Genomic DNA, 22393 nt, shown 5'->3' with positions numbered 1-22393 from the left:
GTGGTTCTGGCTAGGGTTCTACTGCTCGATCTCTCTGATCGATCTCCAGATGCCTCTACCCTGGGGGTGGCTAGTCCTATTTATAGGCGGAGGCCCTGGGCCTCTTCCCAAATATTGAGAGGGAAGGGCGCCAACAATTGGCCATTTTGAAGGGGAACATCTAGTACACTTATCCTGACTAAAGTTGGTCCTCGCCTGCCAAAGACTCTGGCGGTGATGCCGGCTTGGGCTCCATGATGACCTCCATCCTGTCGTTCTGCTGGTCCTGGTCTTGTTGCACCGAAATGGTTGCCTTTGCTTGATACTCTTGCCTACGCTTGCTCCCTTTGCACCAAAGAGGAAACAAGGACTCTGCGCAGGCCGGCGTCCGCCTGGCGCTCTCCTGGCTTTGGTCGTCATGGCCTGCGTCATGGGCACCTCGTGAGGTACCCCACATTGATCTCTCCGCCTCCTCGCGAGCCAGCCTGATGAGGTCGTGCCTGAGGAAGCTTCCTGTCGTCCGCCCCGCGGGGGTCTTGAGCTTGTGTTGACGAAGATGGGCCGTACTGGGCCACCCCTTGAGCGATGCTGCAAGCCGCAGGCAGGCAAGTCTGGGTACCCCCATTCCCAGAACACCGACAGTAGCCCCCGGGCCCAAGGCGCGCCTGGACTTGGCTTAGCAAAGAAGCGAAGGGGCAAGTGCGAAGCGCCGCGGGCCCCAACAGCTTGTGGCCTTGGGCGCCGCGTAGCGGTTGATTGGACATGGGCATCCCTGTTCCCCACACCTCCTTATTTTGCGCCTGGCTAGACGGACCCGTAGTTGTACACAGTAATTCCTCTTCTCGTCGCTTGTGCATGCCCTGCTCTCCTTCCTCCAGAGCTCTAACCTCCGCTTCCAATCCAATCTCGAACCCTCCCCTTCCCGTCGTCACGGCGCCAACGAAGAAAGGGAAGGGGAAGAATCCGGTGTCCTCGCCCCGTTTGCTGCCGCCGACGGCTCCCGCCGTCGACCAATTGATCATACTCAATCTAGAAGCTTTGGGCAAGGTCAGTTCCGCCCTTGCCACCACCTTCAACGACTGTGGGAGTATGGCAATCTGGCCCGCATCCCACTTTTCTATTGACAGAATAGCCACCGAGGTCCGGTACTTCGCCGACGCACTGTGGGTGGGGCTAGTTCCTCCTTTTTCCGATTTCTTCAACGTCGTGCTTTCCCATTACCAGGATCACATGATGCATTTGGGTCCTGAATCCATTACCCTCCTTGCCATCTTTGCTTTTGTCTGCGAGGCGATGATGGGCATTCCTCCTTCGGTTGCCTTGCTACGCCACTTCTTCTCTCTGCGCCTCAGTAATCCCTCCCAATGTTCAGGATGCGTGAGCTTCTTTGCCGCACCAGAGGCAGCGGCCTGGGGGATTGACTTCAGCCTTCCTCCGCCCACGACTGGGTTCCGAGAGCGGTGGCTGTATGTGGATGTTGGAGTATTCAGCCCCCTGCTCTTGGAGCCAACCTTGCATGTTGTCCCTAACTTGGGATGGGGTCATGAGGTGCTCACGAGCCCCTGGCTCACCTTCGTCTGGCGTCGCTTCGCGAGTTTGAGGGCGCTCGGTGTGACGGCACCCAAGGTGGTGAAAGAGTTCCTCCAGCGCCGCATTGCCCCCCTCCAGCATCATTTCCGCCGGATGTGGGCCTTCGGGGGTCGTGTAGACCGCATGAGGCTCCAGAAGGAGGATCTGGCGCCTGAAGTGCTGAGGAAGGTTCTCGTGATTCTGACCGGCGATCCTTCCCCTGGCAGCGTCCGGCAAGGGGGTGCCTTGCTGTATCTTTGCTCAGGCAGGGATAATTTCGTGAGGCAGATGCCCAACTTCGATGAATGGGAGCTGCGCCCAGCAGGCCTCGTGGGACCTTGCGAGAACCTAGTTGCGGTGGTTTCCCTCCCGGTCGCCCTTGGCGGTCCTTCCTCGAGTGATGGAGCTAGGAGGCAAGGGCCGCCAGGGGCTGAGGGAGCTGCCGTCGGGATAACTGCGCCGCGTGGAACCCTCGAGGTGGCAGCTCCTGAGGCCGGCCCAACAGCGACCGAAGGCGTTGAGCTGCGCCCCGAGGCCCCCACGGTTGAGGCCCCTGAGGCCCCGGCCACCCTCAATGGGGCGGCGACTGGCGGCGTGTGCCAGGGCAACGTCCCCGGCGCCGGTCACCTTGGCGCTTCTTCCTCACCGCAGATTGATCCTTGCGCCGAGCTCCTGGGCCGCTTCCGCGTGGACTTCGAGGCTCTCCGAAAGAGAAGGGAGGCCTTGGGTGGTGATGATTACCCCTGCCGCCTGCTGAAGCGTAGGAAGTACTTCGCCATCAATGAGTAAGCCCTCTTCTTCCTTAATCTTGTACTTTCCCATTGCTTCATCTGACCATTGCTCTGCAGGGCCCTCCCTGCCAAGTTCACGGAGACGGCTGAGGAGCCATCTCCCCAGGCCCCACCCTCTCCACCGACTCCGAGTGTTCCGAGCTCGAACGCTACTCTGATGGTGAGGTCGGTTGGAGATGTGAGCCATCTTGCGGCGCGTCCTGATCCGGTGTTCCTTGCACCCCTCCTTCGTGAGCCCTTCCGGGGCATAGCCATCCTGCCCCGGGCCTTGGTAGTGGACGGTGACTGGCTGGGGTCTTCCTCGCATTCTTCCTGGGAGGGCGAACGGGCTCAGGGCCAAGCTTCTGGCGGGGTGCGCCCGGCCATCACAATGGCGCCAGCTCCCAGCCCCCTGCCCAGAGGGGGTATGTTGGTTCGTGGCCCTCCGCGTAAGCCGGGGGCGGAGGACGATGTGGAAGATGTGCTTGAGCGCGCTCGGGAGCGCTGCGCCCGTCACCAAGGGTTTCTTCAGAGGGCGACCGACGCGGTGAGCCAGCTTGGTGTAGAGCTTGCCATTGAGGACGCGCGCCTTGAGGCCGAGGACCTGCGCCTTGCTGAAGAGAGGCGCAAACTGAAGGTGGCCGTTGCCCTTGCATGCTACCGACGCGACCTTGACGATGTGAAGGCCGAAGCTTCACTGGTGGCTACTCGGGAGGCCTGCTCCCAAGCCGATGAGGGGGATCGGGAGGCTGACCGGCGACGCGAGGCCACAGAGGAGCGTGCGCGGGAGCTCCAGGCCCGGAGTAACTCCCTGGAGCAGCAGGTGGAGCTGCATGAGGCAGCTCTTGCGTCGATGAAGGGGGCGTCGGTTGACCAAGCAGAGCTCCAAAAACGTGAGGAGGCACTGATGCTGGAGGCCGCCGAGCGTGCTCGTGACCTTGAGCGGTTGGAGACGAGAGAGCACCTGGTGGCTCAGGCAGAGGATGATGTCGCCGCGCGGGAGTCCTAGAGGAGGTTGAGCACCGGGTGGCGGAGGCGCACTCGAGCCTCAGGCGTGCGTTCGAGGAGAGGCTGGAGCTGACCAGGGTCGAAGCAGAAGGCAGGATCATTGCCCTGAGGGCCAGGCTGGATGAAGCGATGCGGCTCGCTGATGCTGCCGGTGCTGCCCTTCGCGTGACACAGGGGGAGCTGGCCTCCTCTCGCGCCGAGGTGCTTCTTCTTCGACAGAGGGTTGATGCGGCTGAGGCTGTTGCGCAGCGGAACGAGGACGAGATTCGCCAGCGGCAGACCTTGGAGCACATGCATGGCCCCATGCTCCTTACGCTTTGGGAGAGAGCCAACACGACCCTGGGCAACATCTGCGAGGCAGCGGTTGAGCAGCCTCACGTGGTCAACTATGCTGGCAACCTTCAATTCTTCACTGACGTGGTGACGCAGCTAGAAGCCCGATCGGGCAGGGCCGACAGGCTTGGCCCCTCGCGATGGTCCTGAGCTCGTGTTGACGAAGATGGGCCATACTGGGCCACCCCTTGAGCCACGCCCCAGGCCGCAGGCAGGCAAGTCTGAGTACCCCCGTTCCCAGAACACCGACACTGGCCACGGTTAAAAAATTATACGAAATTTTGCTTATTTCGGTGCGGTCCGAACTGTTTTTAATCCTGAAATTTCGAGTCACATTCAAAATGATTTTAAAAATAAATGTATATCAATATAAAACCCAACAAATTGTGCACGCATAAAAATAAATGCAATTTAAAATCTCGAAATGAAAAAAAGATATTTGAAGCTAATTGCCGGTTTGATGTGTTTTAAAAATGTACAACCCATTTCTCATTACCTGATAGGCCATTTTCTCGGCCAGCCGAATGAAGCTCTCCTCGTCTTGAAAGATTTGCAGCCCAACAGGCCTGACAAAGCGACTTACTTGGCAAATCACAAAAAAACTGGGCTGTGGTCGTGGACCCAGCTGCAGCCGTGGACCCAGCTGTCAGCCTCTCCATGTATAGTACTCTTCCGATGGAAGTCGGTCGTTGACTACACTGACCACGCCGTGCCGATAGCACCAAGGCGATGGACGACGGCGAGGCCTAGGAAGGGGACAACGCGGAGCCGGGGAAGACGCGGCAGTGGATGCCCACACGGAGAGGAGTACGAGGGTTCACTGGTTCGGCTGTGGTGTCAGGCTACCGTCGCTGCAGAATAACAGGGGGTGTGGGTGAGTAGAGGGATGCCCTGGGCCAGCGGTGGGAGTAGTAGGGGGCGGTGAGGCCTCCGCGGCATCACAGCCGGCCACGAGAGGCAGGAGCATGCGGCACGACCGGTGCTGCTTTGGGCGGCTGGAGCAAGATGACCAGAGGTTGAAGAAGCACTATGGCCGTTGGATGGACATCGCACGGTCACTGGAGCTAGAATCGTTCATATTGACTAAGTTGACAAAGCCCTCCATCCTCGTCAACTTAGTAGGCCCACAAGTCAGCCACCCACTATGGTGGGTCCCATCTAGCAGGGGGTATTCATTTTTTTTGTGCGTAATAAGGAGGCACTTCCTTGCGTGCAAAGATATAGCTGGTGGGTCCGACCTGTCAGCAGGGGGAATGTTTTTTCGCGAAATACAGAAGCCCTTCCCACGTACAGTCCATGTACAGTGCATAATAAGGAGGAACTTTCCTTGCATGCGGCCATGGACCTCTTGGGTCCCAGCCGTCAGGCTCTCCACGTACAGTCCACTTCCAATGACTCTTGTATGTTGACCACGCCGCGCCGAGCGCACCGAGGCGGTGGACGACGGCGAGGCCCCAGACTGGAACGACCCAGATATGGGGAAGACGTGGTAGTGGAGTCACAGACGGAGCGGAGTGGGAAACTTGACTGGTTCGGGTGCGGGGTGGGCCTACACTCGTTCTGCTCCTACTTTCGTTCATGCTGCTGCTCTGCTCTTGCACTCGCTTGCACTGCTGCTGCTGCACGACCTCCGGCAGCTACAAGAGTTGCTGCTTGAGCACTCGCTCGCGGTGCTACTGCACGACTTGCTCTCTGCTAGTGCCTTCCCTGCTCAAGCGTCTGCTGATTTAGATCACTTCTTCTCTGCTACTAGTGCTCGAACACCCTAAACATCTATTGCAATGCTCTGTTACTAGTTTAATTAGTTTCGACAGTAAAATTCAGTTTCGACTGTAAAGTTCATTTTCTTCAGTTTAAGTTCAGAGTGAACAGTACTTACAACATCTGTCGGAGCGGCCGTGGCGCGGCTGATGCGTTTTACATCTAGAACTTTTTGGTGATGTATTTTACATCATCTATTGCAGATGATATTAGGGTCCCACTTCAGATTAACATTGTCTGTCTTGTCCTGCTTTAGCCTCGTCGTCGTACACCTTAGAGGAGCTGCTCCAATGATGGAACCGTCCATCACAGCGGAGTAGTACTCTCGGCGCCGTTTCCAGAGGCCTCGGATCTTCTTCCCCGCCTCCGACAGTCACACCAGCATCATCACCATCCTCCACATCCAAACCAATGATGCTGAGGTCCACAAGGCTATTCCAAAGAGGTTGTACACTCATCGCATCACTTTGTTTCTCCATTCCTGTGTTCTTCCAATTCATGTGAGCCAAACACCCAGGTTGACTAAAATCCTATGTTTCCAAATGCTCTGTTTTGCATGTGCATTCCTATCCTATTCCTGTGTTTTTCCTGTCCCTGCGTTTATAGAATCCTCCAATTCTAAGGAGCCCTTACAGATTTACTTCATTTTCAGATAGGCGTCAAAGAAAACTCTTTGTGTTATGTCCTGCTCCTGCCGTGCCTTCATCCACCCCACCCGAGGTGCACCATCGACAGAAGCGTTCACTGCAGCAGAGATCCCCCCTGCAGACTTTCTTTCGCCGCCTCAGATCATCTTCCCCGTTGCCGGTAGCCACGCCAACTGCATTACCATCATCGACTGAGCAGATGAACCCGAGGACTACACAGTTTCGGAAGAGAGGTCACAGTCTCTCGTGTTTGCTTACGTTATACATCGGTTATTATTACCTGCTATTTATCATTCAAACTTGAGTTTTGAATTGCCCATGGGTCTCATATCGAGCCAGCAACGAATAGTATATGTCTACTATCTGGTTCATCTAGGGTCTTCTATGTGGTTCATGTTGGGTGGGCAACAAACAATAGACGATCCATTGTCTATCTTTTTAAACTGAAGCTATAATCTACCTGCTATCATTAGTTTTAGATCCATCCACTCGTTTGCTACCATCAGTCTTGATTTTTGCATGCACCCCTTAGGCCTTACAAAATCTAACTATTTTTTTATTATGCATGTCAAATATTGTACACAATTGTACTGAACATGTAGAGAAAAAGAGAAGACCGTTGCGTGGGAATATAATGTCATGCAGACGCCGCTCCATGGTGGGCGAAGTGCCCCCCTCCTGCATTTCCAGATTGTATTCCAGAGGAAGATAACTGTTCATATGGAGATTCAGAAGGAGCCGACCATGCCTGTTTACCACCTGAGGTGTTTGATCTAACCTGGCATGCTGATGTTGGTCATATCATGCATATGGCGCCTTGCATTGCTTACATTATACATCTTATATGTCATCAACTTTGTTTAGATTTGCTTTGTGTGAATGCCACTTGTTTGGTTTCTATATCATACTCCCACCATTCCTAAATATTTGTCTGTTTAGAGATTTCAACAAGTGACTACATACGGAACAAAATGAGTGAATCTACTCTCTAAAATATGTCTATATACATCCGTATGTGGTAGTCCATTTGAAATCTCTAAAAAGACATATATTTAGGAACGGAGGGAGTATATGGGAATTATGCAATGCCATCTTCTTTAGCCAGGCATCATATACGTGAATCATGCAATGCCATCCTGTTTAGCCAGTCATCGTATATGTGAATTGTATCGTGCCATATTTTTTCCATAATGTATTCCATTTGTCAACAATGTTTAGATATTCATCTACCCTTCCTATGCATCAGCCATTTGACTCGGTCATGGGAAAATCTGGAGTCAAAACAAGGTCTTCTGAGTAGTCAGTGCTACCTGTCGATGCAGATTTCTTGCTGGTTATAGATAGCTCCTCAGAGGAGGATTCAGAGACAGATGACCAGTCATATTCCCCCCCCCAGAGGTGCATGCTCTAACTTGGCTGGGTTATATTGCTCATATCATGCATATGATGTCTTGCATTGCCATGCCATCTGCTTAGATTAGACATGCTTTGTGTGAATGCCTCCTATTTGCTTTCGATATCAGATATGTGAATTATGTGAATTATGCACCGCCATCGAGCCAGGCATCATATATGTGAATTATCTCATGACATCTTTTCTTCAATTATGTATTCCATTTGTCGACAATCTGTGTATATTGAACTACTCTTCATGTGTATCAGCCATTTGAGCCGGTTATGGAAAAATCTGGAGTGAAAACAAGGTCTTCGGAGCAGGCAATGGTACCTGTTGAAGCATATATCTCGATGGTTACAGGGAGCTCCTCAGAGGAGGATTCAGAGACATATTACCAGTCCTATATACCACCTGAGGTGTATGCTCTAAGTTGCAATGTTTATATTTCTCATATGATGCATATGGTGTCTTGCATTGCTTAGTTTAGACATCATATGCACAAGATTGAATTCTATCTCCTTAGTTTAGATATCATACATGCAAGTGCCAGCTGCTTAGTATATGAATCAATTATGTCAATTATATCATGCCATCCTGTATACTTAGACAACATGTATGTGAATTATCTCATCCCAACCTATTTTAGAAAGACATCATATAGTTTTGTCATGTCATCCTGTTTAGGTACTCATCATATGTTGAATTATGCCATTATATCCTGTTAAGTTATGCATCATATATCTGAAACTGTGTCATGCTATCCTGTTTAGTTAGGCATCATATATGTGAAATTGTGTCATGCTGTCCTGTTTGGTTAGACAACATATATGTTAATTACCACATCTGTCTATCATACAATGTCTGTACGTTCAATTTCTTTTCTTATTTATCAGCCATTTGAATTGGAGGGGGTGATGGCAGTATCTAAGGGAGCAAAAACCCGTTCTTCACAAAAGACAGTGCTACCCGTCGATGTAGATAGAACCATGGTTGTACAGGCCCACAAACTAGCCCCACCACACATAATCGAGACTCTTCCAGATTGCACACTTACACCATTGGGTAGAGAACCAGCTACAACCCATCTAACTGCAACCCCAGTGGATAGTAACTCACTTCTAGTTGACAAAGCACCATGTACACCACAGAGTACCCCCACACGAGCAGTTTGTAAAGCTAATGCAGTGCCCAAAGCACGAAGACCACCACAGCTAACCCAAACTCCACGTTTGAAGTGGAAGAGCAACTATTCTCAGGTCAGATTCCGTAGCTATGGTCCATACTCCTTTGCTGTTGCATCACTGTATTTACTCATACCAACTACTTTCGAATTTGAAGGATCCAATTGAAACTCCAATGGCGCAACAAGTATGTTAAACCTATTTCTTTAACTGGATTGCTGTTCTAACTTCTTGCTCTATGTTGATTTCAGTTTAAGTTGTATAAACAATTATGTTCTCATGTGATGCACATTACAAGTGCTGCCAAATGCTGTGTAGTTTCTCACACTTATATTCTGTCTATGCTGCTGTGTCTTAAAATTATATGAGTTGAACTGTGTCTCTATCTTGATTAGGGAACATAAAATAGAATGATATGGACAATACAGTGACCATAGTACATAGATATATGTTTGTTTCATGTTGTTATCCTGTCCACCTTACTAATGAAGGGGTTTACCAAAATGAGTTTCGTATACTACATGTTAAACCTGTGATGTGTCTGCTTGTTTCTCTTCTAGTATGCAAACAGAATATTGGAGAAGAGCACCCCACTATGCAATGGTAGAGAAAGTAATGCAGATAAGGTTCAAGATAGTGAGACAACCCTATTGGTCTCCAAGAAAGGTGATAAAAATGATCTTGTAGACAGTGAGAAAACCCCACAGTCCTGCGTTGATGTAGTGTTCGAGTTACTGGCCAGTACCGCTGGCACAAGCTCTTCGAACTTGCTGCCTGAATCACTTCGGCTTCTTCAGTCTCAGCTACAAGCTGAAAGCCATCAATCAGCTGTGCCGTGGCAAGAAGCCGAAGGACTGAGGAAGTCCTTGCAGAATTCAGATGCGTACTTTCTTGCGCAACAGCAAGCGCTGGAGGATTTAAGCGCCAAACAAGAGAAAGTTAATAAGCTTGCTAAGCATCTTGCCAGCATTATGGTTACCCAGGATATTGTTTCTTGAACTCTTCTGAAGTGGTTTCAGTTATGGACTTGTTTTGCTGCGGCGTTTATATGCTGCTTTGTTCCCTATATTTGCACTGGTGGCGAACTTTGATGCCTAGTAGATGTAATATGTGTAATAGCCGTGATAGCCTAGCATAAGTTGCTTTCTTATTTATTTCCTTGTTGTCTTGTTTATTTGTTTGCTTGTAGTAAGTGCCGTTCTTTTTCCGCGGTTTGCTAGTGGCTGCAATAACCTATTTTTTAAAACTAGGCCACAATAACCATGGGCTAATATTTACTGTAGTGACACTGGGCCTCCTACGGGCTGTAGAAACAGTGGGCCTTCTACGGGTTGTATGATCGATTGGCCAAACATGGGCCAGTAATAGGCCGCATTATGGTCGTAAACGGGCTAGAGTTGGAATTGTCTGTTCATGGGCCGACCATAATGGGCCATCCTTAATAGACCGTATTTGATGACGCTATGAAAATGGCCCAACGTATTAACGGACCACAAACGGGCCGACTGTAACCACGGGATGAATTTGGCCCACAAGCAGAAAATGACAGTAACGGGCCATAACTAAACGAATGTTGGAAATGAGCCCAAGAATAAATGGGCTCTGAGAAGGCCGAAAGATAACATGGACTGGAAACGGCCCAATGGAATAATGGGCCGTTAATGGGTATAAAGTGATGCACTGTTCATTACGGGACAGTTTCATCACGGGTCGTTAATGGGTGTAAAGTGATACACTATTCATTATGGGCCAGTTTCACCACGGGTCGTTAATAGGCCAAGAGTTACATAGGGCCTCATATGGGCCGAAAGACATCATGGGCCATACACGGGCCAGAAGTGAAAACAGGCTGGAATCATATTGCATGGCCCAGATGACGCTACTGGGCCTAATTCGGATAGGGCGTAACGGGCCTTGGGTTAGCGGGGTGTAAATGGGCAATATGCGAACAGGCCGTTAACACGCTTTACATGGGCCGGCCCGCCACCTTTTGACCAAGTCAAACGGGCTAGCCTTTTCACATGAATGGGCCTCTGTTGGGCCGTACCATGTGTCGACGTATCATAGATGCCTTCTGTCCAATGAGTGGATGACATTTGTCCCAACGATGAGCCGACACGTGTTTCCTCCAGCCAATGATGATTTTACACGTGGAAAATCCCCATTGGTCGGGGCTGTTAACGGGTTATCGGATCCAAAACCCGACTCGATAGCTTAACGGCATTCTGTTACGGTGGATGCCACGTGTCGGTCACCCTTGACGAAAGCACTTCTGTGACGCGCGATTTATCGTCATGGAAGTGGACAGTTCCGTGATGATAATTTTGGTAATGTCACGGAACACTTCTACGACAGCACATGTATGACTATCTTGATTCTGTCATAAAATCGTCATGGATGTACATGCATGACAAAAGAGGCGACCTACTGTGACAAACACATATCATCACGGAAGTGTATTTTTTTGTAGTGATTAGTCTTGGATGATTTAAGGTTCTATTATGAAGTAATATATGTAATATTCATATATGAATTCAATGGGTATGCAATTTATGAAATGGAGGCTATGTAATCATATGAGGTAACACTTTTAAGTAGCGGCCTACATTATCCATTTCTTCTGTGTGACTACAATATCCATTTCTTTTTGTGCGCCTCTACAATAATACGTCAATGCATTATGTTTAAAGTAAATAACCAATGGAACTAAATTATATATTTACATGAGAAATACATAGACTGAGCATTTGATCCCTTTTTTTGTGAATGCGCCTCTACACACGTACGATTGGCCGCGCCCGTGTGAACGTCCAAGTTATCGGTGCATCATCCCGAGTTATTGTCTTTTTTTTCTGGGGTGGACTTCACACCAGTTATTAACTGCTGACATGTGCCCCATGTACACAGTCTCGCATGACCTTCCTGCTAGCACTGTCCAAAATTAGTTGAAACTGGATACGAACAATCCCGCAGGTGGCAAAATCTCCCGCCTCCTTCTAAATTTTTTGCCGCCTAGTCTTTAGCATGCGAAATTCCCCTCTTTTCCTTGGTGCACGGAGAACAACAGTTAAAATACGACACTCATTTACATAATAGGTCGGGGCTGCTTTGGTAAATTCCGGTTCCCCCCACTACACGACACCCCATTTCCTCTCCCCCTCTCACAAAAAACGACTAACTCCACAGCACCACAGCATCTTACATCATGTTGTCCGTACTTCGTCGGCATTTCTACCCTCCCCTCTCGAAACCCTAGACTGCTCATCCACTGGCGTACTAGAGCCCATTCACTTCCAGCGGCGTCCACCTTGCCGGATCTGCTTCTGCGGCCGCACCTAACCCTCCCACCTTCCCTAGAAACAAGTAGATTGCTCATCCACCACTGTACCACAACCCATTCAGTGTCGGGCGCCGGATCTGCTTCACCGGTACTCTCATCAACCGCAGCACATCTACAGCGGCTCCTTCATACTCCCCACTGAAGATGCTTCGTCCACCCCCCCCCCCCCCGGAGCCGCCCCACTAACGCCCCCATCGACGGCCTCTGATCCTCTTTACCGACACCTTCCTTAAACCTACTGGAGCCGCTTCGCCGACACCATCGTCAAACCTACCAGAGCCGCTTCGCCGACACCATCATCAGCCCTACAGGAGTATCTTCGCATATACCATTCTCAACCCTACCGGGGCCGCTTTGCCAACGCACAAGTCCACGGCCTCAGATCTGCTTCATCGTACCCTGGTCCAACCTACCAGAGCAGCTTCTAATGCCCCGTCAATGCCCGCAGATCCGCATCATTGACACCATCCCAAACCCAACCATCGGAGCAGCTTCACCAACGCCCTCGTCCACGGCCTCAGATTCACTTCACCCACACCGTAGTCCACCCTACCAGAGCCACTCCACAAACACCCTAATCGACGGTTCTAGATCTCCTTACCGGACCCCGACAGCCAGCGCAGCGTCATCACCCTTATGTTTCTAACTTAATTCCCACCGTCTGGCAAGATGCCAAGCAGCCGCCACAACCTAGGTACTTGTCAGCTTTAAACCTGTCTAGCATCACCTGCCAGATGTACTTCAAATATACTAACAGGTCACTGTTACATGTTATGAAGTTGGCAAAAACTACAAGGAAGATGTTTCTTCTGGATCTAACAGCTTGGCCAACCAAGATCCTGGACTAAGGCATTGATATGATCTTGTAAGTGCGTCTCTCTCTCTCTCTTGTATTGTTGTGTGCCTGCCAGCGTGCTTTGCTAGGATTTTTGATCAGTAATCCCTTTGTGCAGACAATGATTTCTACTACTGACTGCTAAATTAGATATGTAGATGTCATACATGATACTCACCGGAACAGAGGTAGTACATTACACAAAATCGTAGGTGGCATGTAGGAATTCCAGTGCACTACATTAGGCTCCCATAGAGTGCCTGCTAGTCCAGCACACAGAGTCATGGCTAGTTTATGTTGTGCACACAATCGTTAATTGGTGGTTTAAATATGCACAAGGGATATGCAATGTATTATCATGTAGAGATGTCTAAAATTAGCCGTGTCAACTTGCAGATAGGGTTACGCAATAAAAAGTCCAAGATGTATGTGGCAATGTCATGGAACATCAAAAAAAAGGAGAGGCATCGGTGAGCCTATACAGTGTGCTATGGTAGGACACTCTGGCCCAGTTCTCTTACAGGATTCTCCCATTGCAATCATCGTGACATGTTATTTATATGTCAGTTCTATTGGCCAAGTTTCTTACGGGCAGTTATTTCGAGTTATCCTAAGAAAATAAGCACCTTCGAATATAAGCTCCAGGTAATAAGCCAACTAGTTCTTTTCATTGCCTGCCTTTTCAGCTTATATATGGTATAATCAGTGAAAAGTCTAGATTGCATTATATTTTGTCATTTTGCTGTCCATATGAAAATTAATTTTACTTGCAAACATCAGAAATTGAACCCAATGTAGTAATTAATATGGTAGGAAAACATACCATAAATGTTTTGTTCAAAATGCAAATGCAAAGATACCATCTACTTGGCACAATCTACTTTGGTCAATGTCTTCCATAGAGATCCCATTGCCTAATTTAAATGAAGAACACATAACCTAAATTTAAATGAAGAACAATTATTTATTGAAATTCGATTGTCCAAGTGGCTGGTTATTATCATATAGCAGCACCACCTGAAAGCATCATATAGTAGCAGCAGATCATAGCAACTCATCATACAGCAGCAACACCATGCAATTCATGATATACCAGCAACCGCTCATAGCAATTCATCGTATAGCAGCAGCATCTCATAGCAATTCATCATATAGCAGCAGCAGCTCATAGCAATTCATCATATAGTAGCAGCTCATAGCAATTCATCATATAGCAGCAGTAGAAGCAGCTCATAGCAATTCATCATATAACGAATCAAAATGAAAATTTGGCAAAAAATCATAGGAGATCCTCACCTTGTTGGATGAGCTCATCCTTCAACATCACCTTAAGGCCACGACCTAGGAGGAGGGGAGGGGGAAGGAGGTGCCTTTTGCCGTAGTGTGGCATTTTGGCCGTAGTTGTGTGGCGCCTACTGGAGTAGTGCGTTGGACGGACCATAGCAGAGCAGCTGCTAGAGACCATGAGAATGAGGGCGACGCTAGAGGGAGGAGCAGCCAGGGAGATTTGGCCCTACCCACTGGCCATGTAGCCTAGCTGGATAGAGCATCATTGAGGACCAGGCCAGACGGGACCAGTGGTGACGGCTTGCTGGACGAACCCTAGCGCTGCAGGCAGGAGATCGAGGTACAGGGAAAAAGGAGAGGAGATGCAAGCGGGCAGGGAGTGAACGCTTGCATGTTTGTTTTTACTTGAGGGTCAGGTGTGACTCGGGCATGAGAAGTGGCATTTTGACTGTAATATAGGTAGACAACAGAGTCATTTCACTATTCCCCTTCCTTCAATTTTTTGTGAGCTTCTACCCGAAACACCCCCTCTAAAGCGAAATAAGTTAAGCCCAAGCTCATAACTCAAAAATGACTTCTTTACATCTTTTATGGCTTATTTTGACAATAAGCTCTGAAAAGGCAGAATAGAACTCGCCCTTAACCTGCAATTCAATTGTGCGTGCAATGATGAATCACTCATGCCTGCTATAGTGTACATTTAGGCATCATCATACATGGCATAACCTAATACATGTGCATTTCATTATAGAATCTGAAATATGCAATGTTTATGTTAGTTCATACGTTGCACATGATGTTTAAATGCCCCTTTAATCTAGTCAGTCAAGTGATGGTCTTTAAGCCTCCTTCTATGCTTCTTTTCTTGATATGTAAGATTTGCTCACACATCTGTTCAATTACTTGTTTGTATCAGCCAACCATACTAGGACTGTTTGCTTTGATTACTTGTTGTTCTTGACCTAACAGAGCTTGTCAACGATTTAAACACTAAGGACTGCTGTTGTGGGGGCTTGTATAACTAATAGGTGATATAAAGGTTTGACTGCACACTAAAGTAGGCTATCCAAGAGTACCTGGAGATCCAGTTTGAAGTTATGCCTAGTGTTTACATAGTGCACACATAGTAAATGCTCATTTCATTATGTGCAAGAGATGTGACATGTTTCATTATGTTGTGTTGTTTTGTTATAATATCATCCTTTTTTGTTGTTCACAGACTGAAAGTATGCATATTATGCTCATTTCATTGTGTGCAAGAGATGTGGCATGTTTCATTATGTGGTGTTGTTTTGTTATAATATCATCCTTTTTTGTTGTTCACAGACTAGAAAGTATGCATATTTATCTTCCAAGGAGACCAGTAACTAGTTTGTGTCACCTTGCAGAGGGGGTGCAATGAAGATAAGATTGAGGATTTCCAAGTACAAGATGTTAGGAAGGAGCCTTGCAAGAGAAGAAGGAGCAGCGCTGAGCCTGTTGAACCAGTTAAGGTAAGTCACACTGTATTACAATTACCAGGACATCCTATTTGTCTAACATTGTGCTTGTGTAGGGTTCTTCACCTGTAACCCAGTCATTGGGCCATTGATTAAACCCCCCTCCACTCACTACTATATGATGTTCTAAATATTTTGTAACTCAGATGTATGTAAACACATTTTAATGTGTCTGTTCACTCATTACAGATGTAGTGTACTTTTAAATATCTAAAACATCTTACATTAGTGAACAGTGTGAAACTGCTTCCTGCCATGGTAGAGTTGTCGTGTCATAAATGTCATAACCAAACGCATATTCACATCATTAGCCTCCCTGTCATTACTAGGATATTGATTACATACTAGTAGAGATACTTAATGGGGGCAAACAATATTACATTACTTGTTCCTTTCTATAGTAAATGTAGCTAGGACATGGATGTTATTGAGGCATGCATGTATGCATGCTGCCAACTCAACAGTTCAATTGCTTGTTTGTTTCAGGCACAGTTAAATTGCTCTTTTCATTTGCTTTATTTGTCCTCAGTTAATGAGATGCCCAAACAATGATGCCTAATGTTGGGTACTTGTATAACTATCAGTTGACATAATTAAAGGCCTACGATTTAATTACTCTAGAGAAGTGTGCCTGAAGCTTTGAAGTATATTAACCAACTATTACTGCATGAGGCTCACAATCTAGTTTCTACTAGGCTAATGATTGCATAGTTTTGCTTGCTATAGTAGGTTTGTATGAATCCCTCTGTTGTTCATTATGCTTATGCTCCCTAGGACTTTAATTGAGCTACAGAATGGCCAACTACTTGCTTATATGCAACATGTTGTCTAAATTTGTAACCTGTCTATGTTTTGCATTTGCCCCAACATCATGCTCCTCTGGTGAGCTAAGAGAGATTTCTATATGCGGGCTGCGCAGACTACCATTTTTATAAATTTTAAAATATCACCTGCTTATGCTTCATGATGTGTAACATTATTGTTAGTCCTATTTTGCCAGGTACAAAATAGTCTGTCTTGCTCGATTCACTGTTGTAACTATATTTTGCCCTAGTCATGTGTACTTATAGAAACATTTCAGGATGAAGTGACATCAACACAAAGATCTGCGAGCAGTGCAGCATGGCCGTTACCTAATGATTATGGATTGGGATTGGAATGTGCTGATGTTCTTGAGCATCAACTAGAGGTGGCAAGACAACGTGTACAAGATTCTGAATGTGCAATCAACAAGTTGAGACTGGACTTGCAGGTATTAGATGCAGGAGTCAAGAAAATGAAACGAGAGACTGAGGTAACCAAGAAGGAATTGGAGATTTTGCAGACTGGAATATGTGCTATCTGAATCCGGCCAATCCTTTTTTCTGAAGAGATTATAGTTCAAATGGTAAGTTATGTTGATGCGCGTCCATGATGTATGAGCTGTATTTGCCCAGTGTATGTAATTTGTTATTTGTGTATGCTTTATTATCACTGACGCCGAACCATAATGCCCAGTGGGTATAATCGGCTATAATTTTTTTATTGTATAGTGTAGGATTATTCTACGTTTATATGCCTTAGTCTCTTTATTGTATAGTGTATGTTTTCTAGAGGTGATAGTATAGAGTAGGATAATTCTTTGATATGCTATATCTTTCAAATGGGGGCCAACTCACCCAAATGTTGTAGAGACCATGGCCCTCCACGGGCCGTATGATCCATGGGCCATCTACAGGACATACGATCCATGGCCTTCTATGGTCGTCGGATCCATGGGCCTTCTATGGGTCATCGGATCCATGGGCCTTCTATGGGTCGTCGGATCCATGGGCCTTCTATGGGCCGTCGGATCCGTGGGCCTTCTATGGGCCAACGGATCCATGGGCCTTCTACGGGCCATATAATCGTTTTGCCAAACGTGGGTTGTACCATTCGTGGACCAATAATGGTCCGCCAAATGGGTCGTAAACGGGCTAGAGTGGAAGTCGTTTGTTTTATGGCCCAACCATAACGGGCCATTAGTAGGCCGTATTTTATGACGCTATGAAAACAACCCAATGGGTTAACGGGCCACAAACAGGTTGATTGTAACCATGGGCTGAATTTGGCCGACCAGCAGGACATGCCAGAAATAGACCATAAGTAATCAAATTCTGGAACTAAGCCCAAGAATAAATGGGCCCTTAGAAGGCCAAAAGTTAACACGGGATGAAAACAGCCAATGGAATAATGGGTCGTTAATGGGTATAAAGCGATACACTATTCAGTACAGATCAGTTTCTTCCCGAGCCTTTAGTGGGCCGAGAGTTACAAAGGGCCTCCTATGGGCTGAAAGACATCATGGGTTGTACATGGGCTGGAAGTTACAATGGGCTGGAATCATATTAGACGGCCCAGATGACACTACTGGGCCAAATTCGGGTAGGCCATAACGGGCCATGACTTCGCGGGTTGTAAATGGGTTGTATGCGAACAGACCGTTAACAGGCTTTCCGTGCATCGACTCGCTATCTTTTTACCAAGTCAAATGGGCCGGCCTTTTCACCGGAATGGGCCTCTGTTGGGCCGTCCCACGTGTCCGCGTATCATAGGCGCCTTTGGTTCAATGAGTGGATGACATCTGTCCCAACTGTGAGCCGACACGTGGTTCCTCTGTCCAATGAGAAATTTACACGTGGAAAATCCCTATTGGTCCTGGCTGTTAGCGGGTTATCGGATCCAAAACTGGACCCAATAGCTTAACGGTGACCCGTTACAGTGGATGCCATGTGTCGGTCACCCTTGATGAAAGCACTTCCATGATGAGCGATTTATTGTCATGGAAGTGGACACTTCCATGATGATAATTTTGGTAATGTCATGAAACACTTCTATGACAGCACAGGTATGACTATCTTGATTCTGTCATAAAATTGTCATGGATGTACATGCATGACAGAAAACGTGACCTACTATGACAAACACGTATCATCACGGAAGTGTATTTTTTGTAGTGCTATGATGAAACCGCGGAGCTGGAGGGTTTGCCTTAGGCTCCTTCCAAAGGTGATATTGTCATTGATGACTAGGCGAGCCATAGATTGCTTTTTCGGGACTACACAACAGAGCTCCCAATGAAAGCACCAATGTCCGTGTCAAAACCGGCAGATCTCGGGTAGGGGGGCCCAAGTTGTGCGTCTAAGGATCAATGTTAACAATGGACGAAGGGACACATTGTTTACCCAGGTTTGGGCCCTCTTAAAGGAGGTAAAACCCTACGCTCTGCTTGATTGTATTCAATGAGTATAGGGGTTACCAGAGTTGATCTACCTCGAGATTGTAATGGCTAAACCCTAGCTTGTCTAGCCTATGGGTATGATGATGATGATGATGATGATAGCCTCTATGGACTAAACCCTCTGGTTTATATACACACTGGAGGGCTCTAGGGTTTGTACAAAGTCGGTTCATAAGGGAAGGAAACAATACATCTGGACTCTAATCTTGCTGTCCACGCACATAGGAATCCTATCCAAACATGGATGATGGCCTTCTGCTTCATCACGGCCCGTTCAGCCCAGCCCTCATCTTGGGTCGGTCACCTAAGGACCCCCGAGACCAGGACTCCCTCAAAGCACCTCTCCCATTGCAAGAAAAATTAATCTAGCTGGCCAAACTAACCAGATAAATCAGAGAGAAATACAATGCTATAATAACCATGCATAAAATAATTCAGAGAAGACACAATTATTATTCATGAATAAATCTGATCATAAACCCACAATTCATCAGATTCCAACAAACACACCGCAAAAGAAGATCACATCGAATAGATCTCCAAGAACATCGAGGAGAACATTGCATTGAAGATCAAAGAGTGAGAAGAAGCCATCTATCTACTAGCTATGGACCCGTAGATCTGTGGTAAACACTCACACATCATCGGAAGGCGGCAAGATTAATGTAAAAGTCCTCCGTGATTGATCTCCCCTTTGACAGAGTACCGAAAAAGGCCTTCAGGATCACGAAAGAATAGAAACTTGCGGTGGCGAAAAAAGTATTTTGGGTGGCTCTCTAATGTATTGGGAATATTTGGGAATTTATAGAGGTGGAATTAGGTCAAGAGGTGGCACGAGGGGCCCACAAGCCTAGAGGGCGTGCCCCCGAGCTTGTCGCTCCCTTGTGGCTCATCTAGTCTTCTCCCGAACCTTCTAGGGTTCCTTCTGGTCCAAAAAAAATTAATCCAAAGTTTTTTTCTCTGTTTGGACTTTTTTATATTGATTTCCTAAAAAGCCAAAAACAAGAAAAAATAGTAATTGGCACTGGGCACTAGGTTAAGAGGTTAGTCCCAAAAAATGATATATAATTTCATGTCAAATATCCAATATTGATACTATAATAGCATGGAACAATCAGAAACTATCGATATGTTGGAGAAGTATCAGTCTAGTCGGCCATGAAATCGGCTAGAACCTGGGATTTAATGGCCCGGCGCCCTGTCGATATATTATTTTGAAAGGTAATAGCTCGATGGCCCATTTGGCAATTCTGTTGGTGGCATCACGTTTATTGATGATGTCATTGAGTGGTACTTCCGAGGCTATGATTATCGATCGCTCTTGAAAGTAGCTTCCGAGAAGCCATAAAGACTGCATAAGCTATCTTCTAGTAGTGCGAATACATCGTCCTACACGGGGTAAGCACCTCAAAACTTAATACACCGACTGATGGGGAACGAAGCATAAAAATCAAAAAAATTTCCTAAAAAACACCCAAGATCTAATCTAGGAGATGCGCAGCAATGAGAGGGGAGTGTGTCTACATACCCTAGTAGACCAAAAGCGTTAACAATCTGGAGATCATGGTTGGCGTAGTCATACTAGCGTCGTGATCCAATCCGATCCAAGTACCGCACGTGCGGCACCTCCGAGTTTAGTACACGTACGGCTCGACGACGTCCTCTCCTTCTTGATCCAGCAAGGGAGGGGGAGGATTTAGATGATATCTAAACCAGCACGAGAGCGTGGTGGTGGTGGTGGCAGCGGAACTCCGGAAGGGCTTCGCCAAACATGTACCGGTGAAACGTGGGAGTTGGGAGAGGTAACGGGCAAGGGTAGAAGAGGGGCAACCCCCAATGCCTCCCCACCTTTATATATAGGCATGGAGGGGGCTGGTGGCTTGCCCTCAAAGGCCCTAGGGTCGTTGGTCAAAGGGGGGAAGGGAATCCCTCCTTTCCTTCCCCACAGATCGCTATGCCCTTTTTTTGGGAATCCTGATCTTATCCCTTCGGGGTATGATACTATTCCTTTTAAGGGAGGATCTTGGCGTGCCTAGACCAGGGTTGTGGGGACTTTCTCCACTAACCATGTTCATGTGGGTCCCCCAAAGCAGGTGGGCCCCACTCGAAACCTTCTAGAACCTTCCCGGTACAATACCGAAAAAACTCAAACTTTTTCCGGAACCTCGATAACAACTTTCCATGTATGAATCTTTACATCTGGACCATTCCACAGCTCCTCGTGATGTCCCGGATCCCATCCAGGTCTTCAAACAACCTTCGGACTTTCCACTATTAATATCTCAACACTACCCTAGCGCTACCGAACATTAAGCGTGCGACCCTACGGGTTCGAGAATCATGCAGAAATGACCGAGACTTCTCTCCGGTCAATAACCAATAGCGGGACCTGGATGCCCATATTGATTCCTAAATATTCCATGAAGATCTTTATCAGTTGAACCATGATGTCAAGGATTCAGTCAATCCTGTATGAAATTCCCTTTGTCCAGCGATATGTTACTTGCCCGAGATTCGATTGTCGGTCCCCATACCTAGTTCAATCTCATTACTAGTAAGTCTCTTTACTTGTTCCGTCATACAAGATCCCTGACTAAGCTCATTAGTCACATGCTTGCAAGATTCTTGTGATGTTATATTATCGAGAGGGCCTAGAGATATCTCTCCGTCACACGAAGCGACAAATCCCAGTCTCGATCCATGCCAACCCAACAAACACCTTCAGAGATACCTGTAGAGAACCTTTATGATCACCCAGTTAGGAAGTGACATTTGGATACACACTAAGTATTCCTTTGTTTCAGGGAGTTTCACGATCTCATGATTTAAGGAACAAATACTTGCCATGATGAAAGTTGTAACAAATAACTAAAACAATCTGATACTAAGCTTACTATTGGGTCTAGTCCATCACCTCATTCTCCTAATGATGTTATCCTGTTATCAAATGACAACTCATGTCTATGGTTAGGAAACCTTAACCATCATTGATCAACGAGCTAGTATAGTAGAGGCTTACTAGGGACATAGTATAGTTTATGTATTCACACATGTATTTAAGTTTCCGGTCAATACAATTCTAGCATGAACAATAAACATTTATCATGAACGGGAAATATTATAATACTATTTTGTTATGACCTCTAGGGCATATTTCCAACAGTCTCCCACTTGCACTAGAGTCAATAATCTAGTTCACATCTCCATGTGATAACACCCAATCAGTTCTGGGGTTTGATCATGTTTTGCTTATGAGAGAGGTTTTAGTCAACGGGTCTGCAACATTCAGATTCGTGTGTACTTTGCAAATCTCTATGTCGTAATGTAGATGTTGCTTCCATTCTCCACTTGGAGCTATTCCAAATTACTACTCCACTATACGTGTCCGATTCGCGACTCAGAGTCATCCGGATCGGTGTCAAAGCTTGCATCGAAGTAACCCTTTACGAGGAACTATTTTATCACCTCGATAACCGAGAAACATTTCCTTAGTCCTCTAAAGATAATTTTGACCGCTATCCCGTGATCC

This window comes from Triticum aestivum, chromosome 4B, assembly GCF_018294505.1.
Source record: "Triticum aestivum cultivar Chinese Spring chromosome 4B, IWGSC CS RefSeq v2.1, whole genome shotgun sequence".
In the NCBI taxonomy this organism is placed as follows: Eukaryota; Viridiplantae; Streptophyta; class Magnoliopsida; order Poales; family Poaceae; genus Triticum; species Triticum aestivum.
This window is presented reverse-complemented; position numbering follows the sequence as displayed.